This window comes from Rhinoderma darwinii, chromosome 3, assembly GCF_050947455.1.
Source record: "Rhinoderma darwinii isolate aRhiDar2 chromosome 3, aRhiDar2.hap1, whole genome shotgun sequence".
In the NCBI taxonomy this organism is placed as follows: domain Eukaryota; kingdom Metazoa; phylum Chordata; class Amphibia; order Anura; family Rhinodermatidae; genus Rhinoderma; species Rhinoderma darwinii.
Genome location: NC_134689.1, coordinates 77,154,933 through 77,169,437, shown reverse-complemented (window position 1 = coordinate 77,169,437; position 14,505 = coordinate 77,154,933). Strand labels below are relative to the sequence as shown.

The window sequence follows — 14,505 nt, the reverse complement described above, 5'->3', positions numbered from 1 at the left end:
TAGAGAATGGAACTCCACTAAACTACTGCTGGGTACCTCCCAGGGTAGTTTTTCTGTATTTTCAGGTTAAAGCAAGAACAAGGGTTCTTCAGGACCTCTTTGTTACAGCACTGTTAATCATAAACCAATAACTACATGATGGAAATGGACAAGAAACAGTTCTAATCTTTCTATTTTAAATTCCCAAAAACTGGACCCTTAACATGACGGTTTTTTCTTCCATTTCTGAAAGGCTTGGCTTTTCTATAAGTCAGGATGGCCGAGCGGTCTAAGGCGCTGCGTTCAGGTCGCAGTCTCCCCTGGAGGCGTGGGTTCAAATCCCACTTCTGACAATACAACTTTTCTTAAACACACTGCAATGTCATTCCGACAGCGCTAGTGAAAAAACCCACTATGCCAAAACACGCCCCAAAATGTTAGACTCTTCAGATGACTGGCTTGGCATCCAATCTTGAAAGTTTTCTTATTTGTGTAGGATAGGATGACCGAGCAGTCTCTCGTGAAGGCGTGGATTTAAATCCCACTTTTGAATACTCATATTTAAGTAAACTATGTAAGACAATACCGATTCCTCTGCTTACTTGAGTGAATGTTATAGAGAATGGAACTCCACTAAACTACTGCTGGGTACCTCCCAGGGTAGTTTTTCTGTATTTTCAGGTTAAAGCAAGAACAAGGGTTCTTCAGGACCTCTTTTTTACAGCACTGTTAATCATAAACCAATAACTACATGATGGAAATGGACAAGAAACAGTACTAATCTTTCTATTTTCTATTTCATATTTAAGTAACTATGTAAGACTATACAGATTCCTCTGCTTACTTGAGTGAATGTTATAGAGAATGGAACTCCACTAAACTACTGCTGGGTACCTCCCAGGGTAGTTTTTCTGTATTTTCAGGTTAAAGCAAGAACAAGGGTTCTTCAGGACCTCTTTGTTACAGCACTGTTAATCATAAACCAATAACTACATGATGGAAATGGACAAGAAACAGTTCTAATCTTTCTATTTTAAATTCCCAAAAACTGGACCCTTAACATGACGGTTTTTTCTTCCATTTCTGAAAGGCTTGGCTTTTCTTTAAGTCAGGATGGCCGAGCGGTCTAAGGCGCTGCGTTCAGGTCGCAGTCTCCCCTGGAGGCGTGGGTTCAAATCCCACTTCTGACAATACAACTTTTATTAAACACACTGCAATGTCATTCCGACAGCGCTAGTGAAAAAACCCACTATGCCAAAACACGCCCCAAAATGTTAGACTCTTCAGATGACTGGCTTGGCATCCAATCTTGAAAGTTTTCTTATTTGTGTAGGATAGGATGACCGAGCAGTCTCTCGTGAAGGCGTGGATTTAAATCCCACTTTTGAATACTCATATTTAAGTAAACTATGTAAGACAATACCGATTCCTCTGCTTACTTGAGTGAATGTTATAGAGAATGGAACTCCACTAAACTACTGCTGGGTACCTCCCAGGGTAGTTTTTCTGTATTTTCAGGTTAAAGCAAGAACAAGGGTTCTTCAGGACCTCTTTGTTACAGCACTGTTAATCATAAACCAATAACTACATGATGGAAATGGACAAGAAACAGTTCTAATCTTTCTATTTTAAATTCCCAAAAACTGGACCCTTAACATGACGGTTTTTTCTTCCATTTCTGAAAGGCTTAGCTTTTCTATAAGTCAGGATGGCCGAGCGGTCTAAGGCGCTGCGTTCAGGTCGCAGTCTCCCCTGGAGGCGTGGGTTCAAATCCCACTTCTGACAATACAACTTTTCTTAAACACACTGCAATGTCATTCCGACAGCGCTAGTGAAAAAACCCACTATGCCAAAACACACCCCAAAATGTTAGACTCTTCAGATGACTGGCTTGGCATCCAATCTTGAAAGTTTTCTTATTTGTGTAGGATAGGATGACCGAGCAGTCTCTCGTGAAGGCGTGGATTTAAATCCCACTTTTGAATACTCATATTTAAGTAAACTATGTAAGACAATACCGATTCCTCTGCTTACTTGAGTGAATGTTATAGAGAATGGAACTCCACTAAACTACTGCTGGGTACCTCCCAGGGTAGTTTTTCTGTATTTTCAGGTTAAAGCAAGAACAAGGGTTCTTCAGGACCTCTTTTTTACAGCACTGTTAATCATAAACCAATAACTACATGATGGAAATGGACAAGAAACAGTACTAATCTTTCTATTTTCTATTTCATATTTAAGTAACTATGTAAGACAATACAGATTCCTCTGCTTACTTGAGTGAATGTTATAGAGAATGGAACTCCACTAAACTACTGCTGGGTACCTCCCAGGGTAGTTTTTCTGTATTTTCAGGTTAAAGCAAGAACAAGGGTTCTTCAGGACCTCTTTGTTACACCACTGTTAATCATAAACCAATAACTACATGATGGAAATGGACAAGAAACAGTTCTAATCTTTCTATTTTAAATTCCCAAAAACTGGACCCTTAACATGACGGTTTTTTCTTCCATTTCTGAAAGGCTTGGCTTTTCTATAAGTCAGGATGGCCGAGCGGTCTAAGGCGCTGCGTTAAGGTCGCAGTCTCCCCTGGAGGCGTGGGTTCAAATCCCACTTCTGACAATACAACTTTTCTTAAACACACTGCAATGTCATTCCGACAGCGCTAGTGAAAAAACCCACTATGCCAAAACACGCCCCAAAATGTTAGACTCTTCAGATGACTGGCTTGGCGTCCAATCTTGAAAGTTTTCTTATTTGTGTAGGATAGGATGACCGAGCAGTCTCTCGTGAAGGCGTGGATTTAAATCCCACTTTTGAATACTCATATTTAAGTAAACTATGTAAGACAATACCGATTCCTCTGCTTACTTGAGTGAATGTTATAGAGAATGGAACTCCACTAAACTACTGCTGGGTACCTCCCAGGGTAGTTTTTCTGTATTTTCAGGTTAAAGCAAGAACAAGGGTTCTTCAGGACCTCTTTGTTACAGCACTGTTAATCATAAACCAATAACTACATGATGGAAATGGACAAGAAACAGTACTAATCTTTCTATTTTCTATTTCATATTTAAGTAACTATGTAAGACAATACAGATTCCTCTGCTTACTTGAGTGAATGTTATAGAGAATGGAACTCCACTAAACTACTGCTGGGTACCTCCCAGGGTAGTTTTTCTGTATTTTCAGGTTAAAGCAAGAACAAGGGTTCTTCAGGACCTCTTTTTTACAGCATTAATCATAAACCAATAACTACATGATGGAAATGGACAAGAAACAGTACTAATCTTTCTATTTTCTATTTCATATTTAAGTAACTATGTAAGACAATACAGATTCCTCTGCTTACTTGAGTGAATGTTATAGAGAATGGAACTCCACTAAACTACTGCTGGGTACCTCCCAGGGTAGTTTTTCTGTATTTTCAGGTTAAAGCAAGAACAAGGGTTCTTCAGGACCTCTTTGTTACAGCACTGTTAATCATAAACCAATAACTACATGATGGAAATGGACAAGAAACAGTTCTAATCTTTCTATTTTAAATTCCCAAAAACTGGACCCTTAACATGACGGTTTTTTCTTCCATATCTGAAAGGCTTGGCTTTTCTATAAGTCAGGATGGCCGAGCGGTCTAAGGCGCTGCGTTAAGGTCACAGCCTCCCCTGGAGGCGTGGGTTCAAATCCCACTTCTGACAATACAACTTTTCTTAAACACTCTGCAATGTCATTCCGACAGCGCTAGTGAAAAAACCCACTATGCCAAAACCCACCCCAAAATGTTAGACTCTTCAGATGACTGGCTTGGCATCCAATCTTGAAAGTTTTCTTATTTGTGTAGGATAGGATGACCGAGCAGTCTCTCGTGAAGGCGTGGATTTAAATCCCACTTTTGAATACTCATATTTAAGTAAACTATGTAAGACAATACAGATTCCTCTGCTTACTTGAGTGAATGTTCTAGAGAATGGAACTCCACTAAACTACTGCTGGGTACCTCCCAGGGTAGTTTTTCTGTATTTTCAGGTTAAAGCAAGAACAAGGGTTCTTCAGGACCTCTTTGTTACAGCACTGTTAATCATAAACCAATAACTACATGATGGAAATGGACAAGAAACAGTTCTAATCTTTCTATTTTAAATTCCCAAAAACTGGACCCTTAACATGACGGTTTTTTCTTCCATTTCTGAAAGGCTTGGCTTTTCTATAAGTCAGGATGGCCGAGCGGTCTAAGGCGCTGCGTTCAGGTCGCAGTCTCCCCTGGAGTCGTGGGTTCAAATCCCACTTCTGACAATACAACTTTTCTTAAACACACTGCAATGTCATTCCGACAGCGCTAGTGAAAAAACCCACTATGCCAAAACACACCCCAAAATGTTAGACTCTTCAGATGACTGGCTTGGCATCCAATCTTGAAAGTTTTCTTATTTGTGTAGGATAGGATGACCGAGCAGTCTCTCGTGAAGGCGTGGATTTAAATCCCACTTTTGAATACTCATATTTAAGTAAACTATGTAAGACAATACAGATTCCTCTGCTTACTTGAGTGAATGTTATAGAGAATGGAACTCCACTAAACTACTGCTGGGTACCTCCCAGGGTAGTTTTTCTGTATTTTCAGGTTAAAGCAAGAACAAGGGTTCTTCAGGACCTCTTTGTTACAGCACTGTTAATCATAAACCAATAACTACATGATGGAAATGGACAAGAAACAGTTCTAATCTTTCTATTTTAAATTCCCAAAAACTGGACCCTTAACATGACGGTTTTTTCTTCCATTTCTGAAAGGCTTGGCTTTTCTATAAGTCAGGATGGCCGAGCGGTCTAAGGCGCTGCGTTAAGGTCGCAGTCTCCCCTGGAGGCGTGGGTTCAAATCCCACTTCTGACAATACAACTTTTCTTAAACACACTGCAATGTCATTCCGACAGCGCTAGTGAAAAAACCCACTATGCCAAAACACGCCCCAAAATGTTAGACTCTTCAGATGACTGGCTTGGCGTCCAATCTTGAAAGTTTTCTTATTTGTGTAGGATAGGATGACCGAGCAGTCTCTCGTGAAGGCGTGGATTTAAATCCCACTTTTGAATACTCATATTTAAGTAAACTATGTAAGACAATACCGATTCCTCTGCTTACTTGAGTGAATGTTATAGAGAATGGAACTCCACTAAACTACTGCTGGGTACCTCCCAGGGTAGTTTTTCTGTATTTTCAGGTTAAAGCAAGAACAAGGGTTCTTCAGGACCTCTTTGTTACAGCACTGTTAATCATAAACCAATAACTACATGATGGAAATGGACAAGAAACAGTTCTAATCTTTCTATTTTAAATTCCCAAAAACTGGACCCTTAACATGACGGTTTTTTCTTCCATTTCTGAAAGGCTTGGCTTTTCTATAAGTCAGGATGGCCGAGCGGTCTAAGGCGCTGCGTTCAGGTCGCAATCTCCCCTGGAGGCGTGGGTTCAAATCCCACTTCTGACAATACAACTTTTCTTAAACACACTGCAATGTCATTCCGACAGCGCTAGTGAAAAAACCCACTATGCCAAAACACGCCCCAAAATGTTAGACTCTTCAGATGACTGGCTTGGCGTCCAATCTTGAAAGTTTTCTTATTTGTGTAGGATAGGATGACCGAGCAGTCTCTCGTGAAGGCGTGGATTTAAATCCCACTTTTGAATACTCATATTTAAGTAAACTATGTAAGACAATACCGATTCCTCTGCTTACTTGAGTGAATGTTATAGAGAATGGAACTCCACTAAACTACTGCTGGGTACCTCCCAGGGTAGTTTTTCTGTATTTTCAGGTTAAAGCAAGAACAAGGGTTCTTCAGAACCTCTTTGTTACAGCACTGTTAATCATAAACCAATAACTACATGATGGAAATGGACAAGAAACAGTACTAATCTTTCTATTTTCTATTTCATATTTAAGTAACTATGTAAGACAATACAGATTCCTCTGCTTACTTGAGTGAATGTTATAGAGAATGGAACTCCACTAAACTACTGCTGGGTACCTCCCAGGGTAGTTTTTCTGTATTTTCAGGTTAAAGCAAGAACAAGGGTTCTTCAGGACCTCTTTTTTACAGCATTAATCATAAACCAATAACTACATGATGGAAATGGACAAGAAACAGTACTAATCTTTCTATTTTCTATTTCATATTTAAGTAACTATGTAAGACAATACAGATTCCTCTGCTTACTTGAGTGAATGTTATAGAGAATGGAACTCCACTAAACTACTGCTGGGTACCTCCCAGGGTAGTTTTTCTGTATTTTCAGGTTAAAGCAAGAACAAGGGTTCTTCAGGACCTCTTTGTTACAGCACTGTTAATCATAAACCAATAACTACATGATGGAAATGGACAAGAAACAGTTCTAATCTTTCTATTTTAAATTCCCAAAAACTGGACCCTTAACATGACGGTTTTTTCTTCCATATCTGAAAGGCTTGGCTTTTCTATAAGTCAGGATGGCCGAGCGGTCTAAGGCGCTGCGTTAAGGTCACAGCCTCCCCTGGAGGCGTGGGTTCAAATCCCACTTCTGACAATACAACTTTTCTTAAACACTCTGCAATGTCATTCCGACAGCGCTAGTGAAAAAACCCACTATGCCAAAACACACCCCAAAATGTTAGACTCTTCAGATGACTGGCTTGGCATCCAATCTTGAAAGTTTTCTTATTTGTGTAGGATAGGATGACCGAGCAGTCTCTCGTGAAGGCGTGGATTTAAATCCCACTTTTGAATACTCATATTTAAGTAAACTATGTAAGACAATACAGATTCCTCTGCTTACTTGAGTGAATGTTATAGAGAATGGAACTCCACTAAACTACTGCTGGGTACCTCCCAGGGTAGTTTTTCTGTATTTTCAGGTTAAAGCAAGAACAAGGGTTCTTCAGGACCTCTTTGTTACAGCACTGTTAATCATAAACCAATAACTACATGATGGAAATGGACAAGAAACAGTTCTAATCTTTCTATTTTAAATTCCCAAAAACTGGACCCTTAACATGACGGTTTTTTCTTCCATTTCTGAAAGGCTTGGCTTTTCTATAAGTCAGGATGGCCGAGCGGTCTAAGGCGCTGCGTTCAGGTCGCAGTCTCCCCTGGAGTCGTGGGTTCAAATCCCACTTCTGACAATACAACTTTTCTTAAACACACTGCAATGTCATTCCGACAGCGCTAGTGAAAAAACCCACTATGCCAAAACACACCCCAAAATGTTAGACTCTTCAGATGACTGGCTTGGCATCCAATCTTGAAAGTTTTCTTATTTGTGTAGGATAGGATGACCGAGCAGTCTCTCGTGAAGGCGTGGATTTAAATCCCACTTTTGAATACTCATATTTAAGTAAACTATGTAAGACAATACAGATTCCTCTGCTTACTTGAGTGAATGTTATAGAGAATGGAACTCCACTAAACTACTGCTGGGTACCTCCCAGGGTAGTTTTTCTGTATTTTCAGGTTAAAGCAAGAACAAGGGTTCTTCAGGACCTCTTTGTTACAGCACTGTTAATCATAAACCAATAACTACATGATGGAAATGGACAAGAAACAGTTCTAATCTTTCTATTTTAAATTCCCAAAAACTGGACCCTTAACATGACGGTTTTTTCTTCCATTTCTGAAAGGCTTGGCTTTTCTATAAGTCAGGATGGCCGAGCGGTCTAAGGCGCTGCGTTAAGGTCGCAGTCTCCCCTGGAGGCGTGGGTTCAAATCCCACTTCTGACAATACAACTTTTCTTAAACACACTGCAATGTCATTCCGACAGCGCTAGTGAAAAAACCCACTATGCCAAAACACGCCCCAAAATGTTAGACTCTTCAGATGACTGGCTTGGCGTCCAATCTTGAAAGTTTTCTTATTTGTGTAGGATAGGATGACCGAGCAGTCTCTCGTGAAGGCGTGGATTTAAATCCCACTTTTGAATACTCATATTTAAGTAAACTATGTAAGACAATACCGATTCCTCTGCTTACTTGAGTGAATGTTATAGAGAATGGAACTCCACTAAACTACTGCTGGGTACCTCCCAGGGTAGTTTTTCTGTATTTTCAGGTTAAAGCAAGAACAAGGGTTCTTCAGGACCTCTTTGTTACAGCACTGTTAATCATAAACCAATAACTACATGATGGAAATGGACAAGAAACAGTTCTAATCTTTCTATTTTAAATTCCCAAAAACTGGACCCTTAACATGACGGTTTTTTCTTCCATTTCTGAAAGGCTTGGCTTTTCTATAAGTCAGGATGGCCGAGCGGTCTAAGGCGCTGCGTTCAGGTCGCAGTCTCCCCTGGAGGCGTGGGTTCAAATCCCACTTCTGACAATACAACTTTTCTTAAACACACTGCAATGTCATTCCGACAGCGCTAGTGAAAAAACCCACTATGCCAAAACACGCCCCAAAATGTTAGACTCTTCAGATGACTGGCTTGGCGTCCAATCTTGAAAGTTTTCTTATTTGTGTAGGATAGGATGACCGAGCAGTCTCTCGTGAAGGCGTGGATTTAAATCCCACTTTTGAATACTCATATTTAAGTAAACTATGTAAGACAATACCGATTCCTCTGCTTACTTGAGTGAATGTTATAGAGAATGGAACTCCACTAAACTACTGCTGGGTACCTCCCAGGGTAGTTTTTCTGTATTTTCAGGTTAAAGCAAGAACAAGGGTTCTTCAGAACCTCTTTTTTACAGCATTAATCATAAACCAATAACTACATGATGGAAATGGACAAGAAACAGTACTAATCTTTCTATTTTCTATTTCATATTTAAGTAACTATGTAAGACAATACAGATTCCTCTGCTTACTTGAGTGAATGTTATAGAGAATGGAACTCCACTAAACTACTGCTGGGTACCTCCCAGGGTAGTTTTTCTGTATTTTCAGGTTAAAGCAAGAACAAGGGTTCTTCAGGACCTCTTTGTTACAGCACTGTTAATCATAAACCAATAACTACATGATGGAAATGGACAAGAAACAGTTCTAATCTTTCTATTTTAAATTCCCAAAAACTGGACCCTTAACATGACGGTTTTTTCTTCCATATCTGAAAGGCTTGGCTTTTCTATAAGTCAGGATGGCCGAGCGGTCTAAGGCGCTGCGTTAAGGTCACAGCCTCCCCTGGAGGCGTGGGTTCAAATCCCACTTCTGACAATACAACTTTTCTTAAACACTCTGCAATGTCATTCCGACAGCGCTAGTGAAAAAACCCACTATGCCAAAACACACCCCAAAATGTTAGACTCTTCAGATGACTGGCTTGGCATCCAATCTTGAAAGTTTTCTTATTTGTGTAGGATAGGATGACCGAGCAGTCTCTCGTGAAGGCGTGGATTTAAATCCCACTTTTGAATACTCATATTTAAGTAAACTATGTAAGACAATACAGATTCCTCTGCTTACTTGAGTGAATGTTATAGAGAATGGAACTCCACTAAACTACTGCTGGGTACCTCCCAGGGTAGTTTTTCTGTATTTTCAGGTTAAAGCAAGAACAAGGGTTCTTCAGGACCTCTTTGTTACAGCACTGTTAATCATAAACCAATAACTACATGATGGAAATGGACAAGAAACAGTTCTAATCTTTCTATTTTAAATTCCCAAAAACTGGACCCTTAACATGACGGTTTTTTCTTCCATTTCTGAAAGGCTTGGCTTTTCTATAAGTCAGGATGGCCGAGCGGTCTAAGGCGCTGCGTTCAGGTCGCAGTCTCCCCTGGAGTCGTGGGTTCAAATCCCACTTCTGACAATACAACTTTTCTTAAACACACTGCAATGTCATTCCGACAGCGCTAGTGAAAAAACCCACTATGCCAAAACACACCCCAAAATGTTAGACTCTTCAGATGACTGGCTTGGCATCCAATCTTGAAAGTTTTCTTATTTGTGTAGGATAGGATGACCGAGCAGTCTCTCGTGAAGGCGTGGATTTAAATCCCACTTTTGAATACTCATATTTAAGTAAACTATGTAAGACAATACAGATTCCTCTGCTTACTTGAGTGAATGTTATAGAGAATGGAACTCCACTAAACTACTGCTGGGTACCTCCCAGGGTAGTTTTTCTGTATTTTCAGGTTAAAGCAAGAACAAGGGTTCTTCAGGACCTCTTTGTTACAGCACTGTTAATCATAAACCAATAACTACATGATGGAAATGGACAAGAAACAGTTCTAATCTTTCTATTTTAAATTCCCAAAAACTGGACCCTTAACATGACGGTTTTTTCTTCCATTTCTGAAAGGCTTGGCTTTTCTATAAGTCAGGATGGCCGAGCGGTCTAAGGCGCTGCGTTAAGGTCGCAGTCTCCCCTGGAGGCGTGGGTTCAAATCCCACTTCTGACAATACAACTTTTCTTAAACACACTGCAATGTCATTCCGACAGCGCTAGTGAAAAAACCCACTATGCCAAAACACGCCCCAAAATGTTAGACTCTTCAGATGACTGGCTTGGCGTCCAATCTTGAAAGTTTTCTTATTTGTGTAGGATAGGATGACCGAGCAGTCTCTCGTGAAGGCGTGGATTTAAATCCCACTTTTGAATACTCATATTTAAGTAAACTATGTAAGACAATACAGATTCCTCTGCTTACTTGAGTGAATGTTATAGAGAATGGAACTCCACTAAACTACTGCTGGGTACCTCCCAGGGTAGTTTTTCTGTATTTTCAGGTTAAAGCAAGAACAAGGGTTCTTCAGGACCTCTTTGTTACAGCACTGTTAATCATAAACCAATAACTACATGATGGAAATGGACAAGAAACAGTTCTAATCTTTCTATTTTAAATTCCCAAAAACTGGACCCTTAACATGACGGTTTTTTCTTCCATTTCTGAAAGGCTTGGCTTTTCTATAAGTCAGGATGGCCGAGCGGTCTAAGGCGCTGCGTTAAGGTCGCAGTCTCCCCTGGAGGCGTGGGTTCAAATCCCACTTCTGACAATACAACTTTTCTTAAACACACTGCAATGTCATTCCGACAGCGCTAGTGAAAAAACCCACTATGCCAAAACACGCCCCAAAATGTTAGACTCTTCAGATGACTGGCTTGGCGTCCAATCTTGAAAGTTTTCTTATTTGTGTAGGATAGGATGACCGAGCAGTCTCTCGTGAAGGCGTGGATTTAAATCCCACTTTTGAATACTCATATTTAAGTAAACTATGTAAGACAATACCGATTCCTCTGCTTACTTGAGTGAATGTTATAGAGAATGGAACTCCACTAAACTACTGCTGGGTACCTCCCAGGGTAGTTTTTCTGTATTTTCAGGTTAAAGCAAGAACAAGGGTTCTTCAGGACCTCTTTGTTACAGCACTGTTAATCATAAACCAATAACTACATGATGGAAATGGACAAGAAACAGTTCTAATCTTTCTATTTTAAATTCCCAAAAACTGGACCCTTAACATGACGGTTTTTTCTTCCATTTCTGAAAGGCTTGGTTTTTCTATAAGTCAGGATGGCCGAGCGGTCTAAGGCGCTGCGTTCAGGTCGCAGTCTCCCCTGGAGGCGTGGGTTCAAATCCCACTTCTGACAATACAACTTTTCTTAAACACACTGCAATGTCATTCCGACAGCGCTAGTGAAAAAACCCACTATGCCAAAACACGCCCCAAAATGTTAGACTCTTCAGATGACTGGCTTGGCGTCCAATCTTGAAAGTTTTCTTATTTGTGTAGGATAGGATGACCGAGCAGTCTCTCGTGAAGGCGTGGATTTAAATCCCACTTTTGAATACTCATATTTAAGTAACTATGTAAGACAATACAGATTCCTCTGCTTACTTGAGTGATTGTTATAGAGAATGGAACTCCACTAAACTACTGCTGGGTACCTCCCAGGGTAGTTTTTCTGTATTTTCAGGTTAAAGCAAGAACAAGGGTTCTTCAGGACCTCTTTGTTACAGCACTGTTAATCATAAACCAATAACTACATGATGGAAATGGACAAGAAACAGTTCTAATCTTTCTATTTTAAATTCCCAAAAACTGGACCCTTAACATGACGGTTTTTTCTTCCATTTCTGAAAGGCTTGGCTTTTCTATAAGTCTGGATGGCCGAGCGGTCTAAGGCGCTGCGTTCAGGTCGCAGTCTCCCCTGGAGGCGTGGGTTCAAATCCCACTTCTGACAATACAACTTTTATTAAACACACTGCAATGTCATTCCGACAGCGCTAGTGAAAAAACCCACTATGCCAAAACACACCCCAAAATGTTAGACTCTTCAGATGACTGGCTTGGCATCCAATCTTGAAAGTTTTCTTATTTGTGTAGGATAGGATGACCGAGCAGTCTCTCGTGAAGGCGTGGATTTAAATCCCACTTTTGAATACTCATATTTAAGTAAACTATGTAAGACAATACAGATTCCTCTGCTTACTTGAGTGAATGTTATAGAGAATGGAACTCCACTAAACTACTGCTGGGTACCTCCCAGGGTAGTTTTTCTGTATTTTCAGGTTAAAGCAAGAACAAGGGTTCTTCAGGACCTCTTTGTTACAGCACTGTTAATCATAAACCAATAACTACATGATGGAAATGGACAAGAAACAGTTCTAATCTTTCTATTTTAAATTCCCAAAAACTGGACCCTTAACATGACGGTTTTTTCTTCCATTTCTGAAAGGCTTAGCTTTTCTATAAGTCAGGATGGCCGAGCGGTCTAAGGCGCTGCGTTCAGGTCGCAGTCTCCCCTGGAGGCGTCGGTTCAAATCCCACTTCTGACAATACAACTTTTCTTAAACACACTGCAATGTCATTCCGACAGCGCTAGTGAAAAAACCCACTATGCCAAAACACACCCCAAAATGTTAGACTCTTCAGATGACTGGCTTGGCATCCAATCTTGAAAGTTTTCTTATTTGTGTAGGATAGGATGACCGAGCAGTCTCTCGTGAAGGCGTGGATTTAAATCCCACTTTTGAATACTCATATTTAAGTAAACTATGTAAGACAATACCGATTCCTCTGCTTACTTGAGTGAATGTTATAGAGAATGGAACTCCACTAAACTACTGCTGGGTACCTCCCAGGGTAGTTTTTCTGTATTTTCAGGTTAAAGCAAGAACAAGGGTTCTTCAGGACCTCTTTTTTACAGCACTGTTAATCATAAACCAATAACTACATGATGGAAATGGACAAGAAACAGTACTAATCTTTCTATTTTCTATTTCATATTTAAGTAACTATGTAAGACAATACAGATTCCTCTGCTTACTTGAGTGAATGTTATAGAGAATGGAACTCCACTAAACTACTGCTGGGTACCTCCCAGGGTAGTTTTTCTGTATTTTCAGGTTAAAGCAAGAACAAGGGTTCTTCAGGACCTCTTTGTTACAGCACTGTTAATCATAAACCAATAACTACATGATGGAAATGGACAAGAAACAGTTCTAATCTTTCTATTTTAAATTCCCAAAAACTGGACCCTTAACATGACGGTTTTTTCTTAGATTTCTGAAAGGCTTGGCTTTTCGATAAGTCAGGATGGCCGAGCGGTCTAAGGCGCTGCGTTCAGGTCGCAGTCTCCCCTGGAGGCGTGGGTTCAAATCCCACTTCTGACAATACAACTTTTATTAAACACACTGCAATGTCATTCCGACAGCGCTAGTGAAAAAACCCACTATGCCAAAACACACCCCAAAATGTTAGACTCTTCAGATGACTGGCTTGGCATCCAATCTTGAAAGTTTTCTTATTTGTGTAGGATAGGATGACCGAGCAGTCTCTCGTGAAGGCGTGGATTTAAATCCCACTTTTGAATACTCATATTTAAGTAAACTATGTAAGACAATACCGATTCCTCTGCTTACTTGAGTGAATGTTATAGAGAATGGAACTCCACTAAACTACTGCTGGGTACCTCCCAGGGTAGTTTTTCTGTATTTTCAGGTTAAAGCAAGAACAAGGGTTCTTCAGGACCTCTTTTTTACAGCACTGTTAATCATAAACCAATAACTACATGATGGAAATGGACAAGAAACAGTACTAATCTTTCTATTTTCTATTTCATATTTAAGTAACTATGTAAGACAATACAGATTCCTCTGCTTACTTGAGTGAATGTTATAGAGAATGGAACTCCACTAAACTACTGCTGGGTACCTCCCAGGGTAGTTTTTCTGTATTTTCAGGTTAAAGCAAGAACAAGGGTTCTTCAGGACCTCTTTTTTACAGCATTAATCATAAACCAATAACTACATGATGGAAATGGACAAGAAACAGTACTAATCTTTCTATTTTCTATTTCATATTTAAGTAACTATGTAAGACAATACAGATTCCTCTGCTTACTTGAGTGAATGTTATAGAGAATGGAACTCCACTAAACTACTGCTGGGTACCTCCCAGGGTAGTTTTTCTGTATTTTCAGGTTAAAGCAAGAACAAGGGTTCTTCAGGACCTCTTTGTTACAGCACTGTTAATCATAAACCAATAACTACATGATGGAAATGGACAAGAAACAGTTCTAATCTTTCTATTTTAAATTCCCAAAAACTGGACCC

General features: G+C 40.0%; 15 non-coding genes across 15 annotated transcripts; all 15 read left to right on the top strand.

Annotated features, from left to right (window-relative positions):
• Window positions 1-249: 249 nt before the first annotated feature.
• TRNAL-CAG (transfer RNA leucine (anticodon CAG)) lies at window positions 250-332 on the top strand. Its single transcript has one exon. It is a non-coding gene; the product is annotated as a tRNA-Leu (tRNA).
• Window positions 333-1,086: 754 nt separating this feature from the next.
• TRNAL-CAG (transfer RNA leucine (anticodon CAG)) lies at window positions 1,087-1,169 on the top strand. Its single transcript has one exon. It is a non-coding gene; the product is annotated as a tRNA-Leu (tRNA).
• A 512-nt stretch (window positions 1,170-1,681) lies between these two features.
• TRNAL-CAG (transfer RNA leucine (anticodon CAG)) lies at window positions 1,682-1,764 on the top strand. The gene has a single exon. It is a non-coding gene; the product is annotated as a tRNA-Leu (tRNA).
• A 754-nt stretch (window positions 1,765-2,518) lies between these two features.
• TRNAL-AAG (transfer RNA leucine (anticodon AAG)) lies at window positions 2,519-2,601 on the top strand. The gene has a single exon. It is a non-coding gene; the product is annotated as a tRNA-Leu (tRNA).
• A 1,588-nt stretch (window positions 2,602-4,189) lies between these two features.
• On the top strand, window positions 4,190-4,272 carry TRNAL-CAG (transfer RNA leucine (anticodon CAG)). Its single transcript has one exon. It is a non-coding gene; the product is annotated as a tRNA-Leu (tRNA).
• A 512-nt stretch (window positions 4,273-4,784) lies between these two features.
• On the top strand, window positions 4,785-4,867 carry TRNAL-AAG (transfer RNA leucine (anticodon AAG)). Its single transcript has one exon. It is a non-coding gene; the product is annotated as a tRNA-Leu (tRNA).
• Window positions 4,868-5,379: 512 nt separating this feature from the next.
• Window positions 5,380-5,462, top strand: TRNAL-CAG (transfer RNA leucine (anticodon CAG)). The gene has a single exon. It is a non-coding gene; the product is annotated as a tRNA-Leu (tRNA).
• Window positions 5,463-7,050: 1,588 nt separating this feature from the next.
• TRNAL-CAG (transfer RNA leucine (anticodon CAG)) lies at window positions 7,051-7,133 on the top strand. The gene has a single exon. It is a non-coding gene; the product is annotated as a tRNA-Leu (tRNA).
• A 512-nt stretch (window positions 7,134-7,645) lies between these two features.
• On the top strand, window positions 7,646-7,728 carry TRNAL-AAG (transfer RNA leucine (anticodon AAG)). The gene has a single exon. It is a non-coding gene; the product is annotated as a tRNA-Leu (tRNA).
• A 512-nt stretch (window positions 7,729-8,240) lies between these two features.
• TRNAL-CAG (transfer RNA leucine (anticodon CAG)) lies at window positions 8,241-8,323 on the top strand. Its single transcript has one exon. It is a non-coding gene; the product is annotated as a tRNA-Leu (tRNA).
• A 1,346-nt stretch (window positions 8,324-9,669) lies between these two features.
• On the top strand, window positions 9,670-9,752 carry TRNAL-CAG (transfer RNA leucine (anticodon CAG)). Its single transcript has one exon. It is a non-coding gene; the product is annotated as a tRNA-Leu (tRNA).
• Window positions 9,753-10,264: 512 nt separating this feature from the next.
• On the top strand, window positions 10,265-10,347 carry TRNAL-AAG (transfer RNA leucine (anticodon AAG)). Its single transcript has one exon. It is a non-coding gene; the product is annotated as a tRNA-Leu (tRNA).
• A 512-nt stretch (window positions 10,348-10,859) lies between these two features.
• On the top strand, window positions 10,860-10,942 carry TRNAL-AAG (transfer RNA leucine (anticodon AAG)). The gene has a single exon. It is a non-coding gene; the product is annotated as a tRNA-Leu (tRNA).
• A 512-nt stretch (window positions 10,943-11,454) lies between these two features.
• TRNAL-CAG (transfer RNA leucine (anticodon CAG)) lies at window positions 11,455-11,537 on the top strand. The gene has a single exon. It is a non-coding gene; the product is annotated as a tRNA-Leu (tRNA).
• A 1,943-nt stretch (window positions 11,538-13,480) lies between these two features.
• Window positions 13,481-13,563, top strand: TRNAL-CAG (transfer RNA leucine (anticodon CAG)). Its single transcript has one exon. It is a non-coding gene; the product is annotated as a tRNA-Leu (tRNA).
• Window positions 13,564-14,505: the final 942 nt, after the last annotated feature.